General features: G+C 44.6%; 1 non-coding gene across 1 annotated transcript; it reads right to left on the reverse strand.

The window, feature by feature from the left end:
* Positions 1 to 206: 206 nt before the first annotated feature.
* On the reverse strand, positions 207 to 279 carry trnak-cuu (transfer RNA lysine (anticodon CUU)). The gene has a single exon. It is a non-coding gene; the product is annotated as a tRNA-Lys (tRNA).
* Between the last annotated feature and the right edge of the window lie 14,858 nt (positions 280 to 15,137).

A 15,137-nucleotide genomic window follows, 5' to 3' on the forward strand; every position in this document is an offset into this window, starting at 1 on the left:
GACTATCCATGTTAGCATTATATGTGATTCCTTCAAAAAACAAAAGTTAGTGTCATTCATAGTAAAATAGGAGTGTTTCCGATGTTGTTTCCAGCCAATTCATTCACTCCGTGTGATGGTAATGGTTCTATGGTTCTACATTGTCACATGCACTGCACAATGAAATACTTGCACACCTCTACATATTTTGGTGCAAAAGGGAAATTCACCCAACATGGGGCTTGAACCCACGACCCTGAGATTAAGAGTCTCGTGCTCTACCAACTGAGCTAGCAGTGTGTGTATTGGTGAGCATATATTCCCCTATCCAACTGTAGCCAAGCACAATGATCTGATCACTTATCCCATTTATGGGAGGTTGCTGTGTGTAAGTTGGTAGACAAGTTTGCCTACATTATAACGTTGACTACACTTCCAAGGTGCATTAACTGCAGAGCAACTTAGGTGATACCTGGGGATGTATAAAAATGCTGTTGCATGGATCATTATTCTTCTTCAGGAATAATTTGATTACAAATAAACTATTTTCTGATGATGTTAGTTTTCAGTTTTTTTAGTTTTAGAGATACAGTGCAGAAACAGCTCCTTTGGCCCGCCGAGTCCGCACTGACCAGCGATCCCTGCACACTAACACTATCTATTATACACACACTAGTGAGAATTTACATTTGTACCAACCCAATTAACCGACAAACCTGTACGTCTTTGGAGTGTGGAAGGACACAAAAGATCTCGGAGAAAAATCACGCAGGTCACAAGGAGAACGTACAAACTCCGTACAGATAGCACCCGTGGCCAGGATGGAAACTGGGTCTCTGGCGCTGTGAAGCAGTAGCTCTACCCCTACGCCACAGTGTCGCCTCATATCATCATTTATATAATCTGTGGACTACACATGAAATATCGCTCAACCTCATAATCCCTGGTAAGGGGATCTATTTGCTGTTAAACCTACCTGCTGTGACCAATGAAGAATGACAAGCCTGTGATTAGATCAGCCCTGTTTTTCTCATCCTGGGTGAGACAGTAGTTATTGCCTGAGCAACTGACAAGTCAACGGCAGAGTGTGGGCCTGGAGTCACGTGAAGGTCAGGATTCAGTCTTGGTTCAGCGTAGTATTACGTTGACAGTGAGAGGAAGTACATGACAGCCGTGACGAGACGGAATGAGGAGAACAAGAAAAAAGTGACAAGAAAATTGAGATTGGAAAATAAATAGCGATGTTTAAAAATACATTGTAAATCGGGGAGGAAACTGCGCTGTACTTACTTGGTCAGGCCTTTCTCTGACTTCAAGCCCTCAGCAGTGTGGCTTGCCTCTGAAATGGTCAATCGAGCCATTCACTTATATCATAATGGCTGTATTAAAACAGATTAAATATCAAACTGAAGATAGACAGTCTCGACCAAAGACGTGGTCCATTCCTCCTCTCCAGTGATGCTTCCTGTCCCAGCATTTTGAGTCTATCTTCGGTGTAAACGCATCTGCAGTTCCTTCCTAATCATAAAGATCAAATTGGATGGACCACCAAGTATTATCTGAGGCTCACCTGAGAGATGAGTGTGTGGCCAGGATGGTGTGGGTCCTTGATGATGCTGCCAGCCTCTTTACTGTATGCTGCTAGAGCCTTGTTTCAGTGGTACAAACCACTGAGCCAAGCGGTGCAGGTACCGGCGTACAGTTTTGGTCTCCTAATCTGAGGAAAGACATTCTTGCCATAGAGGGAGTACAGAGAAGGTTCGCCAGACTGATTCCTGGGATGGCAGGACTTTCATATGAAGAAAGACTGGATAGACTTGGCTTGTACACGCTAGAATTTAGAAGATTGAGGGGGGATCTTATGGAAACTTACAAAATTCTTAAGGGGTTGGACAGGCTAGATGCAGGAAGATTATTCCCGATGTTGGGGAAGTCCAGAACTAGGGGTCACAGTTTAAGGATAAGAGGGAAGTCTTTTAGGACCGAGATGAGAAAATCATTTTTTACACAGAGAGTGGTGAATCTGTGGAATTCTCTGCCACAGAAGGTAGTTGAGGCCAGTTCATTGGGTATATTTAAGAGGGAGTTAGATGTGCCCCATGTGGCTGAAGGGATCAGGGGGTATGGAGAGAAGGCAGGGATGGGATACTGTTGGATGATCAGCCATGATCATATTGAATGGCGGTGCAGGCTCGAAGGGCCGAATGGCCTACTCCTGCACCTATTTTCTATGTTTCCATGTTTCTATGTTTTTGAGGCAGCGACTGCGATAGATCCCCTTGATGGTGGGGAGGTCAGAACCGATGATGGACTGGGCAGTGGTTACGACTTTTTGCAGCCTTTTCCGCTCCAGGGTGCTCAGGTTGCCGTAGCAAGGCACGATGCAACCGGTCAGCATGCTCTCTACTGTGCACCTGTAGAAGTTCGAGAGAGTCCTCCTTGACTAGAAACTCAATTCAATTTGCCACATTCAATACAACAACAGTTTAGACACTGGTTAACCTGTGGCAAGAGATTTACTTCCTGATATCTCAAATCCACTGCGCAAGGTATCTGTCATGAGTGCAATGGGTTATTCTTCACTTGCCTGGACATGGAGATCCAATGATGCTCAAGTGGTTCAAAGCTTTCTCAAGTAAACCAGTTCTCTTGGTGGTTTAGGAAGGAATTGCAGATGCCGGTTTAAACCGAAGATAGCCACAACAAGCTGGAGTAACTCAGCGGGACGGGAGTCTGAAGAAGGGTCTCAACCCGAAACATCACCCATTCTTTCTCTCCAGAGGTGCTGCCTGTCCTGCTGAGTTACTCCAGCTCTTTGTGTTTATCTTCAGTTCCCTTGGTTGCCCATTCCACCAATCTAAGCAGTCATTCCCTCCATCACCAGACCAAAGTGGGTCCCATCTATAAAATGCACTTCAGTTACACACTTTTCCACTTGCCTATTCCAACAGCTTCTCCTTAACAAAAGGACACAAAGTGCTGGAGTAACTCAGCAGGTTAGACAGCATCTGTGTCCTTTTGTGTAAACCAGCATCTGCATTCCCTTGTTTCGAGCTGCCCCTTAAATCTGTGACCTCTACCACTCAGAAGGACAAGGGCAGCAGGTCCATGTGAACACCACCACCTACACCTTCCCCTCCAAGTCTCATATCATCATGGATTGATAATGTACCCCTGTCTGAGACTAAATCCTGGAACCCTGTCCCTACCTACAATGTGGGAGTCCCTTCACCAGAAGCTTGGCAGTGGCTTACTGCTACAACTCACCACTGCCTTCTTTGAGCATTTGGACATGGGCAACCTATGCCCAAATTAAGAAAAAATAGAACATTGATCAATGGGAGAGTCTAGGACCAGAGGCCATCGCCTCAGAGTAAAAGGATATACCTTTAGAAAGGAGATGAGGAGGAATTTCTTTGGTCAGAGTGTGGTGAATCTGCGGAACTCATTGCCACAGAAGGCTGTGGAGTCCAAGTCAATGGATATTTTTAATTGACAGATTCTTCATTAGTACGGATGTCAGGGGTTATGGGGAGAAGGCAGGAGCATGGGGTTGAGAGTGAAAGATAGATCAGCTACGATTGAATGGCGGAGTAGATTTGATGGGCCGAATGGCCTAATTCTGCTCCTAGAATTTATGAACTTACGAACCTGTATCCACTACAAAATGCAACATTCACCCTGAAATTATCCATAGAGATTTATATTGGGCATAAGTCTTTGTCTGACCATAATTATCATGGTGAGGACATGCTGCTTTTATTAAGCTCCTTGTGATGCTTGGCATGGAACAACAACCAGGAGAGGCACAGGACTGTTTGTGGTACCTGCACCACTTGGCTCAGTGGTTTGTACCACTGAAACTAGACTCCAGCAGCATCCCCTCCTGGCCCCAAAGGGCTGAAAAGCAAAGTTTAGTTTAGTTTAGTTTAGTTCAGTTTAGAGATACAGGTTTGTTTAGAGGTACAGCAATACAGCGTGGAAACAGACCATTCGGCCAACCGAGTCCACACCAGCCAGTGACTGATTGGCTATATTTAAGAGGGAGTTAGATGTGGCCCTTGTGGCTAAAGGGATCAGGGGGTATGGAGAGAAGGCAGGTACAGGATACTGAGTTGGATGATCAGCCATGATCATATTGAATGGCAGTGCAGGCTCGAAGGGTCGAATGGCCTACTCCTGCACCTATTTTCTATGTTTCTATGTTTCTATGTGATCCCCGCACATTAACACTATCCTACACACACTAGGGACAATTTACAATTTTATCAAAACCTATCAACCTACAAACCTGTACATCTTTGACGTGTGGGAGGAAACCGAAGATCTCAGAGTAAACCCACACAGGTCACGGGGAGAACGCACAAACTCCGTACAGACAGCACCCGCAGTCAGTATCGAACCCAGGTCTCTGGCGCTGTAAGATGGCAACTCTACTGCTGTGCCACCGTTTAGAGATGCAGCATGGAAATAGACCTGTCGACTCACTGAGTCAGTACTGACCATTGATCACCCGTTCACACTAGTTCTATGTTTTCTCACTTTCTCATCTACTCCCTGCACATTAGGAGCAGTTTATTTAAAGGGAGGTCTGTTTATAGTACAAACCCGCACGTTATTGGGATGTGGGAAGAAACCGGAGCACCCAGATGAAACCCACGTGGTCACAGGGAGAACGTGCAAACTCCGCACAGACAGCACCCGAGGTCAGGATTGAACCTTGGTCTCTCACGCTGCGAGGCAGCAGTTCTACCAGCTGTGCCTCCGAGCCCAAAATGGTTTATCTACTCACATCATTAAAAAACACACAAAAAAAGGACCCACTTAAGTTCACAGGCAGCATTTGAAATAGTTAGATTTGAAAGACAAAGGCAATAAAATAAAATCCAGCAATAAAATAAAAAGAGATATTGATGACGAAGGTGGAATACAAACTATTGAAAAATAAGATTCAAACTAATTACAAAAACATACCTAGCTGGGAGATGAGAAACAGCTGGCGCAAGCCTAATCCAAGGATATATTAAGATTCATGTCTACACAGAGAAAAAGTTTGCAAAATAACAGACGAAAAGCTTTAAATGCTAAACGGAGCTGACAGCCATGGAATGCCGGGAAGAATGGGATGAGGGCTTTATAATGGACAGCAGACGTTTCGAAATGCCAGCGCTTATGTGGCCCAGCTACCATGCAGGAGATAAGACTATAAAAATAAATCCTGAAGCAAAAACAATGCCTCTGGCTGATGAGACATGCTGATTGAATTACCTGAAGCTGGGAGCAGGCTGCTAGCACTCAGCATTGCCACAGCCACACAACTCGCCACTGCGTTCATCTTTTTTTAATCTCAGCTGGGGCTGTCGACTGGTGTTAGGGGAGTCAGGTGTTGAAGCTCCTGAAAGAGATGTGGCAGGATTCAGAGGGCGAGGTGTCGAGCCATAGAGATGCAGGAACAATGTTCCCCACCTTGGGGGGAATCCAGAACCAGGGGTCACAGTTTACGAATAAGGGGTAGGACATTTAGGACTGAGGTGAGGTTAAACTTTTTCACCCAGAGTTGTGAATCTGTGGAATTCTCTGCCAGTGGAGGACAATCCACGGGATATATTCAAGAGAGAGTTAGATATAGCTCTTGGGGCAAATGGAATCAAGGAATATGGGGAGAAAACAGGAACAGGGTACTGATTCTGGATGATCAGCCATGATCATATTGAATGGCGGAGATGGCTAGAAGGGCCGAATGGCCTACTGCTGCAGCTTTTTTAATGTTTCTATAGCATAGAAACAGGCCTTTTGGCCCACCTTGTCTTTAGACTAGACTTTAGAGATACAGAATGGAAACAGACCTTATGGCCAACTGAGTCCGCATGACCAGTGGTCACCACATACAACAGCACTATCCTACACACTAGGGATGATTTACAATTTTACCGAACACAATAAACCTACAAACCTTTTATGGCTTTAGAGTGTGGGAGGAAATCGGTGAACATGGAGAAAACCCATGTGGTCACAGGGATAACATACAAACACTGTACAGACAGCACCTGTAGTCAGGATCGAACCTGGGTCTTTGGCGCTGTAAGGCAACACTTTACCGCTGTGCCACTCTGCTACCTTCTGCGCCACTGTGCCACTCTGACTACCAAGTTGGCACATTGAGCTAGTCCCATTCCCCTACATTTGGCCCATTGTCTACTAAACACTTCCTATCCATAGTTCAGTCACCAACCACTCAGGAACTGCAAGCTGAGAGCAAGGCACTTCTCTCATAATCATTCTCAGTATATGGTGATGATAGTAGAGTCCCTGCCTCTACAATGCAGAGTTTCAGGTTCAATCCTGACCTCGATGCTGTATGTGTGGAGTTTGCCTGCTCTCCCTGCAACAGTGTGGGTGTACCATGGGTGCTCAGGTTTTCTTCCACACCCCAAACTATATAAATGTTGGTGGGTAAATTGGTGAATTGGTTCATAAGTTCATGTTATAAGAGCAGAATTAGGCCATTCAGCCCACCAAGTCCACCATTCAATCATGGCTGATCTATCTTATCCTCTCAACCCTATTCTCCTGCTTTCTCCCCATAACCCCTGATGCCCTTACTAATCCAGAATCTAGCAATCTCTGCCTAAAAAATATCCATTGACTTGGCTTCCACAGCTTTCAGTGGCAATGAATTCCTCAGAATCACCACCTTTTGGCTCAATATGAATGATATAATCTAGGAGGAGCTATTGAGAAAACAAAAAAACTAGATAAGGATAGGATTAGTGTAAATGGGCAGTTGATGGTAGGTATAGGTACTTCAGTGGGACTAAAGCTCTGCTTCCTTGAGCACAACTATTTGTGGGTGAAGGTCTTCAGTATATGTCCATGGCATTTACTTGGATAAGCAGAGAATAGAGGGACCTGGATCATGTGCAGGCAGCTGAGATTAGTTTAGAGTCACAGAGTCATGCAGCACAGAAACAGGCCCTTCAGCCCACTTTGCCCATGCTGACAAATATGCCCCCATCTACACTAGTCTCACCTGCTTGCATTTGGCCCATTTTCCACCAAACGTATCCTATTGTTGTACCTGTCCAAAAAGTTGTTTAAATATTGTTATTGTAACTGCCTCATTTATCTCTGCTGACAGCTCATATATCCACCACCCTGTGTGAAAAAGTTGCCCATCAGCTTCCTATTAAATCTTTCCTCTCTCACCTTAAACCATAGTCCCCTTGATTCCCCTACCCTGGGTTTAAGACTCTGCATATTTACCCTAACCATTCCCCTCATGATCTTATATAAGTTCACCCTCGCATCCTCCTGCGCTCCAAGGAATACAGTCCAAGCCTGTCCAACATCTCCTTATAGCTCAGGCCATCAAGTCTTGGCAGCATCCTCGTCAATCTTCTCTGCACTCTTTCCAGCTTAACTTGGCTTTATGTTTGGCCCAGACATGGATGGGCCTGTTCCAATGCTACGCTGATCTACTCTATGTTCTCTGACATAAGCATGTGCTTATCATTGGCAAAGCCAGAATATGTTGTCCATTCGCATCTATCACTGGCTACTTTCGTAGACACCAAATTGACTCTGCTGCATAAACATGGATTAGGGGAAGATGTGGTAATGGTTGAGAGGGAATGAGGAAGGGAAGAGCTAAAGAAATATATTAACTGAGGGAGACACTTCAAAGGTTTCATAAGTTTCAAAGGTCTTTTATTGTCACGTGTACCAATTAAGATATAATGATATTTATAGTACTAAAAAAAAAAGCACCAAGACACACAACTACATAAAAGTTACATAAACATCCACCACAGTGGATTCCCCACATTCTTCACTGTGATGGAAGGCAAAAAACTCCAATCTTATTCCCTCATTTTTCTCTCGCAGTTGGGGCAGTCAAACCATTCGTCGGGGCGGTCGAAGCTCCCACAGCTGGCGGTCGAATCCCGCGCTCTGGGGCGGTCGAAGCTCCTGCGGCTGGGAGCTCCCGAAGTCGGTCTCTAACCAGGGACCGCGAGCTCCGTGATGTTAAAGTCCGCAGGCTCCCGCGGTGGGAGCTCAGAGGTCGATCTCCAGCAGAGGCCGCCAACTCCTCGATGTTAGGCTGCCGTGCGGACAGAGATACGACACGGGGAAAAAAAAAATCACATCTCCGTCGAGGTAAGAGATTAAAAAAAATTATAAATACATTTAGTTTCATATATCCTATGGCGAAAACACATTGTTATTATGATTCTAGCTCCTAATGCTCTTTTCCTCATTGACAACAATGTTTTTATAATGCGATTTTCAATAACACGAGGATTTTTTAGGAACTCAACTATCACATTATAGCAGAACTACCTGCACTGTTTTTAATTAAACTGTGTGAAATCGGACATGGAGGTCTCCGTTTCAAAGTTATAAAAGAAGCTGGGTGGCACGGTGGCGCAGCAGTAGAGTTGCTGCCTCACAGCTCTTGCAGCCCCAGAGACCAGGGTTCGATCCTGACTACAGGTGCTATTTGTATGGAGTTTATCGGTTCTCCACGTGACCGCGTGGGTTTTCTCCGAGATCTTCGGTTTCCTGCCACACTCCAAAGACATGCATGTTTGTAGGTTAATTGGCTTGGTATAATTGTCAATTGACCCTTGCATGCGCAGGATCGTGTTAATGAGTGCGGGGTGGACTCGGTAGGGACTTTAGGACTGATATTATATCTCATATCTCAGAGACATGGAGAGTGGTTGGTACTTGGCATGAAGATCTGACAGTGCGGATGGGGGAAACACTCGGGGACCACCTTCAAGTCAACTGCGGCGGGAGTGATCATAAGATCGTGTGATAGAAGTAGAATTAGGCCATTCGGCCCATCAAGTCTATTCTGACATTCAATCATGGCTGATCTATCCCTCCTAACTCCTTTCTCCTGCCTTCTCCCCATAATCCCTGACACCTGTACTAATCAAAAATCTATCTATCTCTTAACATAAATATATTCACTGTCTTTGCCTCCACAGCCATCTCTGGCAAAGGATTCTATAGATTCATCACCTTCTGACTAAAGAAATTCCAGACTCTCCCACTAGTAGAAACAACCTCTCCACATCCAAACCTTTCACTATTATGTTCGTTTCAATGAGGTCCCCCTCTCATTCTTTTAAGCTCCAGAGAGTATCAGCCCAGTGAGGTCTATCGCTCGTCAGTCAGTGGGATCTGTTTATGATGGATGAACTGAGGGAATATCCTTGTGTGAAATGAAGGTTGTTCTGGTAGGCATGAAGCTCCCACTGTGAACACGGGCAGAGGAGTTGCTCCCAGTCTCTGTATGGGCTAGGAAATGTCTGACCAATTTGCGCTATTAGTCAGTCCCTAGGAGAGAGTGCATTAATAGCTGATCGCAAAGGAGTGAAGAAAAATGAGCCACTCTTGTTGTTCCAGAGTGGACCAGATTTTTACCATTAAAGTGTTAGCCCAGAAATACCATGACCATGATGAAACTCTTAAACAGTTTATAAGCTGTAAGCCAGCGTCTCAGGCCCATATGGTAAGATGATATGTATTAAGATTATTTTTGGAAGACCAGAAAATATCATAAAGCGATTATTTTTCTGACTCATAAGTAACAATTACACCAGACAGACCAGTATCCACAGACGAAGGTTTCTCCAGCAACTGAAAGCAATGACTAATGCGGACTATTCTTGTCTCTGATTTCTGACTTGAGGCCCTTTATAGTTTTGGCAATTTAAACAAAGAACCTTTGAACTGAGGTCGATACATGGAGATTGGTATTAATTAGAATTTTGCTGATTAAGCCAGCACGGAGTTTCATTCAGCTTTCCCTTTGCAGATACCTGCCAAGCCCAGCTCAGCAGTTGTTGCCTGCAACCATTTTGGAATGACTATTAATCAAAACAGGCAGGGTTCTTGGTTGTGTTAGGCAGGTCCTTGGATAAATTAATGTCATCAGGTGGAATGGATGAGGCCCAGAGCCTCTTGAATAGATATTAGCATTGAACTCAACCAAAGAAGGTCCATGCCTATCGCGGCATGGCAGTGGAGTTGCTGCCTTAAGGGCCTGTAACACTTAGGCTATTTTTGGGTGACTGCCGGCGATTGTCATAGTTGTAACAGGTTGCTGAAAAACCTGCGACTGGACCCCCCCCTTCGGCATAAAATTTGAAATAGAATCATTACTTTAACAACAAAAAAAATCCCAAAGTCATCACCGGCGGCAACCTACGTGAACCTGACGACAACTACGTCAGGCGGATTCAAGCTACGCTCATTGGCGCCAAACCCACTGTCGCTGATTACCTCCGAAATGTTGAAAATCCAGCGGCGACCAGAAAGACGTTACGTCTCTTTGGGCGACTGAGGAGACGACTCACGACCTTACAGGCGACACCCTGGCAACCATGTGGTGACAGCCTAATCACTTGTGGTCGCCTGAAAAATAGCTTGTGGGACAGGCCATTTACAGCGCCAGAGACCTGGGTTTGATCCTGACTATGGGTGCTGTCTGTATGGAGTTTGCATGTTCTTCCCGTGACCGCGTGGGATTCCTCCGGGTGCTCCGGTTACCTCCCACAGGCTTGTAGGTTAATTGGCTTTGGTAAAAATTGTAAAATGGCCCTCGTGTGTAGGATGGTGCTAATGTATGGGGATCGCTGGTCTAGGTGGGCCGAAGGGCCTGTTTGCACGCTGTATCTCTAAACTAAACTGAACTAAACGATAGTATCCATTGTGCTTGTTCGTCACCCTAACAATTGAGGGAAAAGTAGCTCATTCCCACCCCCTTGTCTGATTGATAACCTGGTCTTATGATCAGGGGGGGGGAAGTTTAGCAGTGGTGGATCAATTAAAATGCAGCAACTGTCTGCAGCAGACTACCCTGCAGTATCACTGAACCAAGATGATCACTCCCCCAATTTTAGTGGTCATTTTGCAGATTGTCAAGAACTGTGTTACTTACTGTATATCTACTTATAGAACTGATTTACTCACTGCATATCTCCATAGTCTTTATTGGCCTATTATACATATCCACTTCTGTTATTAGGCTTCTGAACGGTCCTTCCATAAGCCAGGGTACTGTCTGATTCATCTCTACCCATTGCAGACAAAGGGCTTGAAGCACTACAATGCTGAGAAGTATATTCTGCACTCTGTATCTTCCCCTTTGCTATATCTATTGTACTTGAGTTTGATTTGATTATATTTATCCATGGTATATCTGATCTGTTTGGATAGCGTGCCACGCAAAGCTTTTCACTGTACTTGTGACAATATAAACCTAAACCTGACCCTAAACTGAAATATGTCAGCCAATAGGTCTCTACTATCCAGTGGGTTTGGAGCACTGGGTCCTGGTGATTGGGGATGATGTTATTCCACAATGCTGTCAAAGCCCCTGAAATGTTCAAAATGGAGAGACCTTTTCTGTTCATGTTTAGTTTTTAGTTTAGAGATATAGTGGGGAAACAGGCCCCATCAGCCCACCGAGTCTGCACCGACCAGCGATCCCCGCACACTAACTCTATCCTTCACACACTGGGAACATTTTACAATCTTACCGAAGGCCATTAACCTACAAACTTGTATGTCTTTGGAGTGTGGGTGGAAACCGGAGCACCCAGAGTAACCATGCAGGTCACAGGGAGAACGTACAAACCCCATACAGATAGCACACATAGTCAGGATTGAACCCGGGTCTCCAGCGCTGTAAGGCAGCAACACTACCACTGTGCCACCAAGCTGCCCAAAGTATACAAAGTATAGAAACATAGAAAATAGGTGCAGGAGTAGGCCTTCGAGCCTGCACCGCCATTCAATAAGATCATGGCTGATCATCCAACTCAGTATCCCGTACCTGCCTTCTCTCCATACCCTTAGCCACAAGGGCAGATAATTCCAGAGATTCACCACTCTCTGTGTGAAAAATGTTTTTCTCATCTCGGTCCTAATAGACTTCCCCTTTATCCTTAAACTGTGACCCCTTGTTCTGGACTTCCCCAACATCGGGAAGAATCTTCCTGCATCTAGCCTGTCCAACCCCTTAAGAATTTTGTAAGTAAACATTGTAAGTATACATGCATACGTAATTTAGGCTTGGCACCATCTGAAGTGTTGGTTAACATTGTCCCAACGTTAAGCAAAAACAGGGGAAGCCTATTTAAAATGTTGGACAAAACTACAGTGGAGATGTGAGGGAAATAAATATTTAGGTGGTGTAGCTATGATTTGGAACTCGCATCTTCATTCTAGTTATCCTTTTGAGAGTGGTGTAACCAGAATATGTTAGGTGGGCATTGGACATGTACATGAGGGAGAATAATATATAGAGGGTGCATGTGATAGGCAGGAGAATGGGTCTGAGAAAAATAGTGTTCATAAGTTCATCAGTAATAGGAGCAGAATTAGGTCAGTTGACCCATCAAGTCTACTCCACCATTCAATCATGGCTGATCTATCTTTCCCTCTGAATCTCGTTCTCCTGCCTTCTCCCCATAACTCTCTGCCTTGAAAATATCCACTGACTTTGCCTCCACAGCCTTCTGTGGCAATGAATTCCACAGATTCATCACCCTCTGACTAAATAAATTCCTCCTCATCTCCTCCCTAATGGAACGTACTTTAATTCTGAGGCTATGACCTCTGGTCCTAGACTCTCCCACTAGTGGAAACATCCTCTCCACATTCACTCTATCCAAGCCTTTCACTATTCGGTAAGTTTCAATGAGGTTCCCCCTCATCCTTCTAAACTCCAGCGAGTAAAGGCCCAGTGCCTTCAAACACTCATCATACGTTAACTCTCTCATCCCTGGGATCATTCTCGTAAACCTCCTCGTAAATAAAGCATTAAAAAGTAGAACAGCACGGCACAGGAGCAGGCCATTCGGCCCATAATATCTGTGTCGAACATGATGCCAAAGTTAAACTAATCTCCTCTGCCTGCATGTGATCCATATCCCTCAATACTTTGACTATGGTCTGCTGGGATCTAGCATAAACTTGATAGATTGACTAACTTCCCATGCCACTATAGTTGAATGATTCTACCCGTTATTTTTCGATTGATATTACTATTGTGGCATCTTGCTGATTAGAACATGGTTGTCGTGTGTTTACAAAAGTTCATCACATGTAGGCTGTTTTAAAATAAAGTTGACACACATAATAAAACTAGTTGTCCTTTGAATTGATTTAGGTTCTGCCCTCTGTGTGCACTTCCCATATTTCAATGCTCACTTATGAATTAACAAAGCAACGTGCAATAATCATCGGACTGCCTTACTGCCAACTTTTTATTTAATTTTCTATTTTTACACTTCAAATGACTGAGTTCCCCTCGAGCAAAGCAATCACTCACAGTGGCCAGAGTAGCAAATTGCAAAGCTATGGTAAGGTTTCTGGTTTTAGACATAATCCTGTAACTTGGTCATGACTATTACTGTATTTCCCGTGCCAGTGAGTTTAGTACATCAGGGAGACATCAGAGAGCTTAGACTTTAGAGATACAGCGCAGAAGCAGGCCCTTCAGCCCACCGAGTCTGTGCCGACCAGCGATCCCCGTACAATAGCATTATCTTACACACTGTGGGCAATTTACAATTTTACCAAAGGCAATTATCCTACAAACCTCTACGTCTTTGGTGTGTGGGAGGAAACCGGAGCACCCGGAGAAAACCCATGTGGTCACGGAGAGAACGTACAAACTCCATACAGACAGCACCTTTTGTCAGGATCGAACCCGGATCTCCAGTGCTGTAAGGCAGCAACTCTATCGCTGCACCACCGTGCCACCCCATACACACAGCCCAGACATCTGCTTGCCTGTCTTTCTAAAATTGATCCCTTTTGGGAAGGCTATTTCACTGGGAGTACGTCATTCTATAATAAACTCTGTAAGTTAGCATTCCTGATATGGTCACATTTGTTAATTAGCTTGACAATATTCATCAGTATAAGTGAGGTCCTTTGTTTTTTGAAAGTTTCTCCACAGATTTGCTCCCAAAACATTACAAGTGTAAATGTGTACAAAGGTCGGCACAGACATGGTGGGGCAAAGGGCCAGTTTCTGTGCTGGACAGCTCCACGAGGACTGGTGTGAGCACCACAGTCCTCTGAGAATTGCTTCATCTCTTTGTCTCCTCTTCTGCGAGACAGGGAAGTAAAATAAATCAATGAGAATTAAGAAGTTCTCAAACATTCCTCACAGCAGATTTTTCAAGAATCTTTTCACATTTAAGAAGGTGTCAAGTTCAAATACTGAAACACCTGATCCCAGCACCGCTTGGCAGGCGTAGAATGCTCCTAGCAACTCGTGACCTCTGGTGCGGGGGTGAAAGGTTATGGAGAACAGGTAGAAAACTGAGTCAAAGACAAACAGGTCAAAGGTGATCTTATGAAATGGGAGAACAAAGTAGAAGGGCAGTATGGCCTCCCCCCTGCTCCCACTTTTTTTAAATTATGCTCTTAAAATGAGATGGCACTGGATCAGCTGCAACAATCCATGCAGGAACATTACTCAACAAACATGTGAAGTGGCTGCTTCTCCAGGCTGGACTGTCACGCACAATTCTCTGACCTTTCGGAAGAGGTCGAGCCCCTAAAGAGTTATGGAGAAAGTAGACTGGTGTGTCAAATGACAAGCAGGTCAAAGGTGATCTTATGAAATGGGAGAACAGACTAGAAGGGCAGTGTGGCCTCCCCCCTGCTCCCACTTTTTTTTTAATTATGTTCTTAAAATGAGATGGCACTGGATCAGCTGCAACAATCCATGCAGGAACATTACTCAACAAACAGGTGAAGTGGCTGCTTCTCCAGGCTGGACTGTCACGCCCAATTCTCTGAACTTTCGGAAGAGTGTTGAGCCCCTAAAAGAGTTTGGCTGGAATGTAACACTGGTGTGATGCTTTAATTATGTTGAGAGAATAAAGAAGTGACAAAATCAAGAGGAAAAGATCAGGTAGATGCAGTTGTACAGGGTCTTGGTGAGACCACACCTGGAGTATTGCATACAGTTTTGGTCTCCAAATCTGAGGAAGGACATTATTGCCATAGAGGAAGTCTGCAGAGAAGGTTCACCGTTGCACTGATCTTATGCTGGGATTGTCAAAAGGACTGTCTTATGAAGAAAGACAGGAAAGACTTGTTTTATACTCTCTAGATTTAGG

This window comes from Leucoraja erinacea, chromosome 34 (genome assembly GCF_028641065.1).
Source record: "Leucoraja erinacea ecotype New England chromosome 34, Leri_hhj_1, whole genome shotgun sequence".
NCBI lineage: Eukaryota > Metazoa > Chordata > Chondrichthyes > Rajiformes > Rajidae > Leucoraja > Leucoraja erinaceus.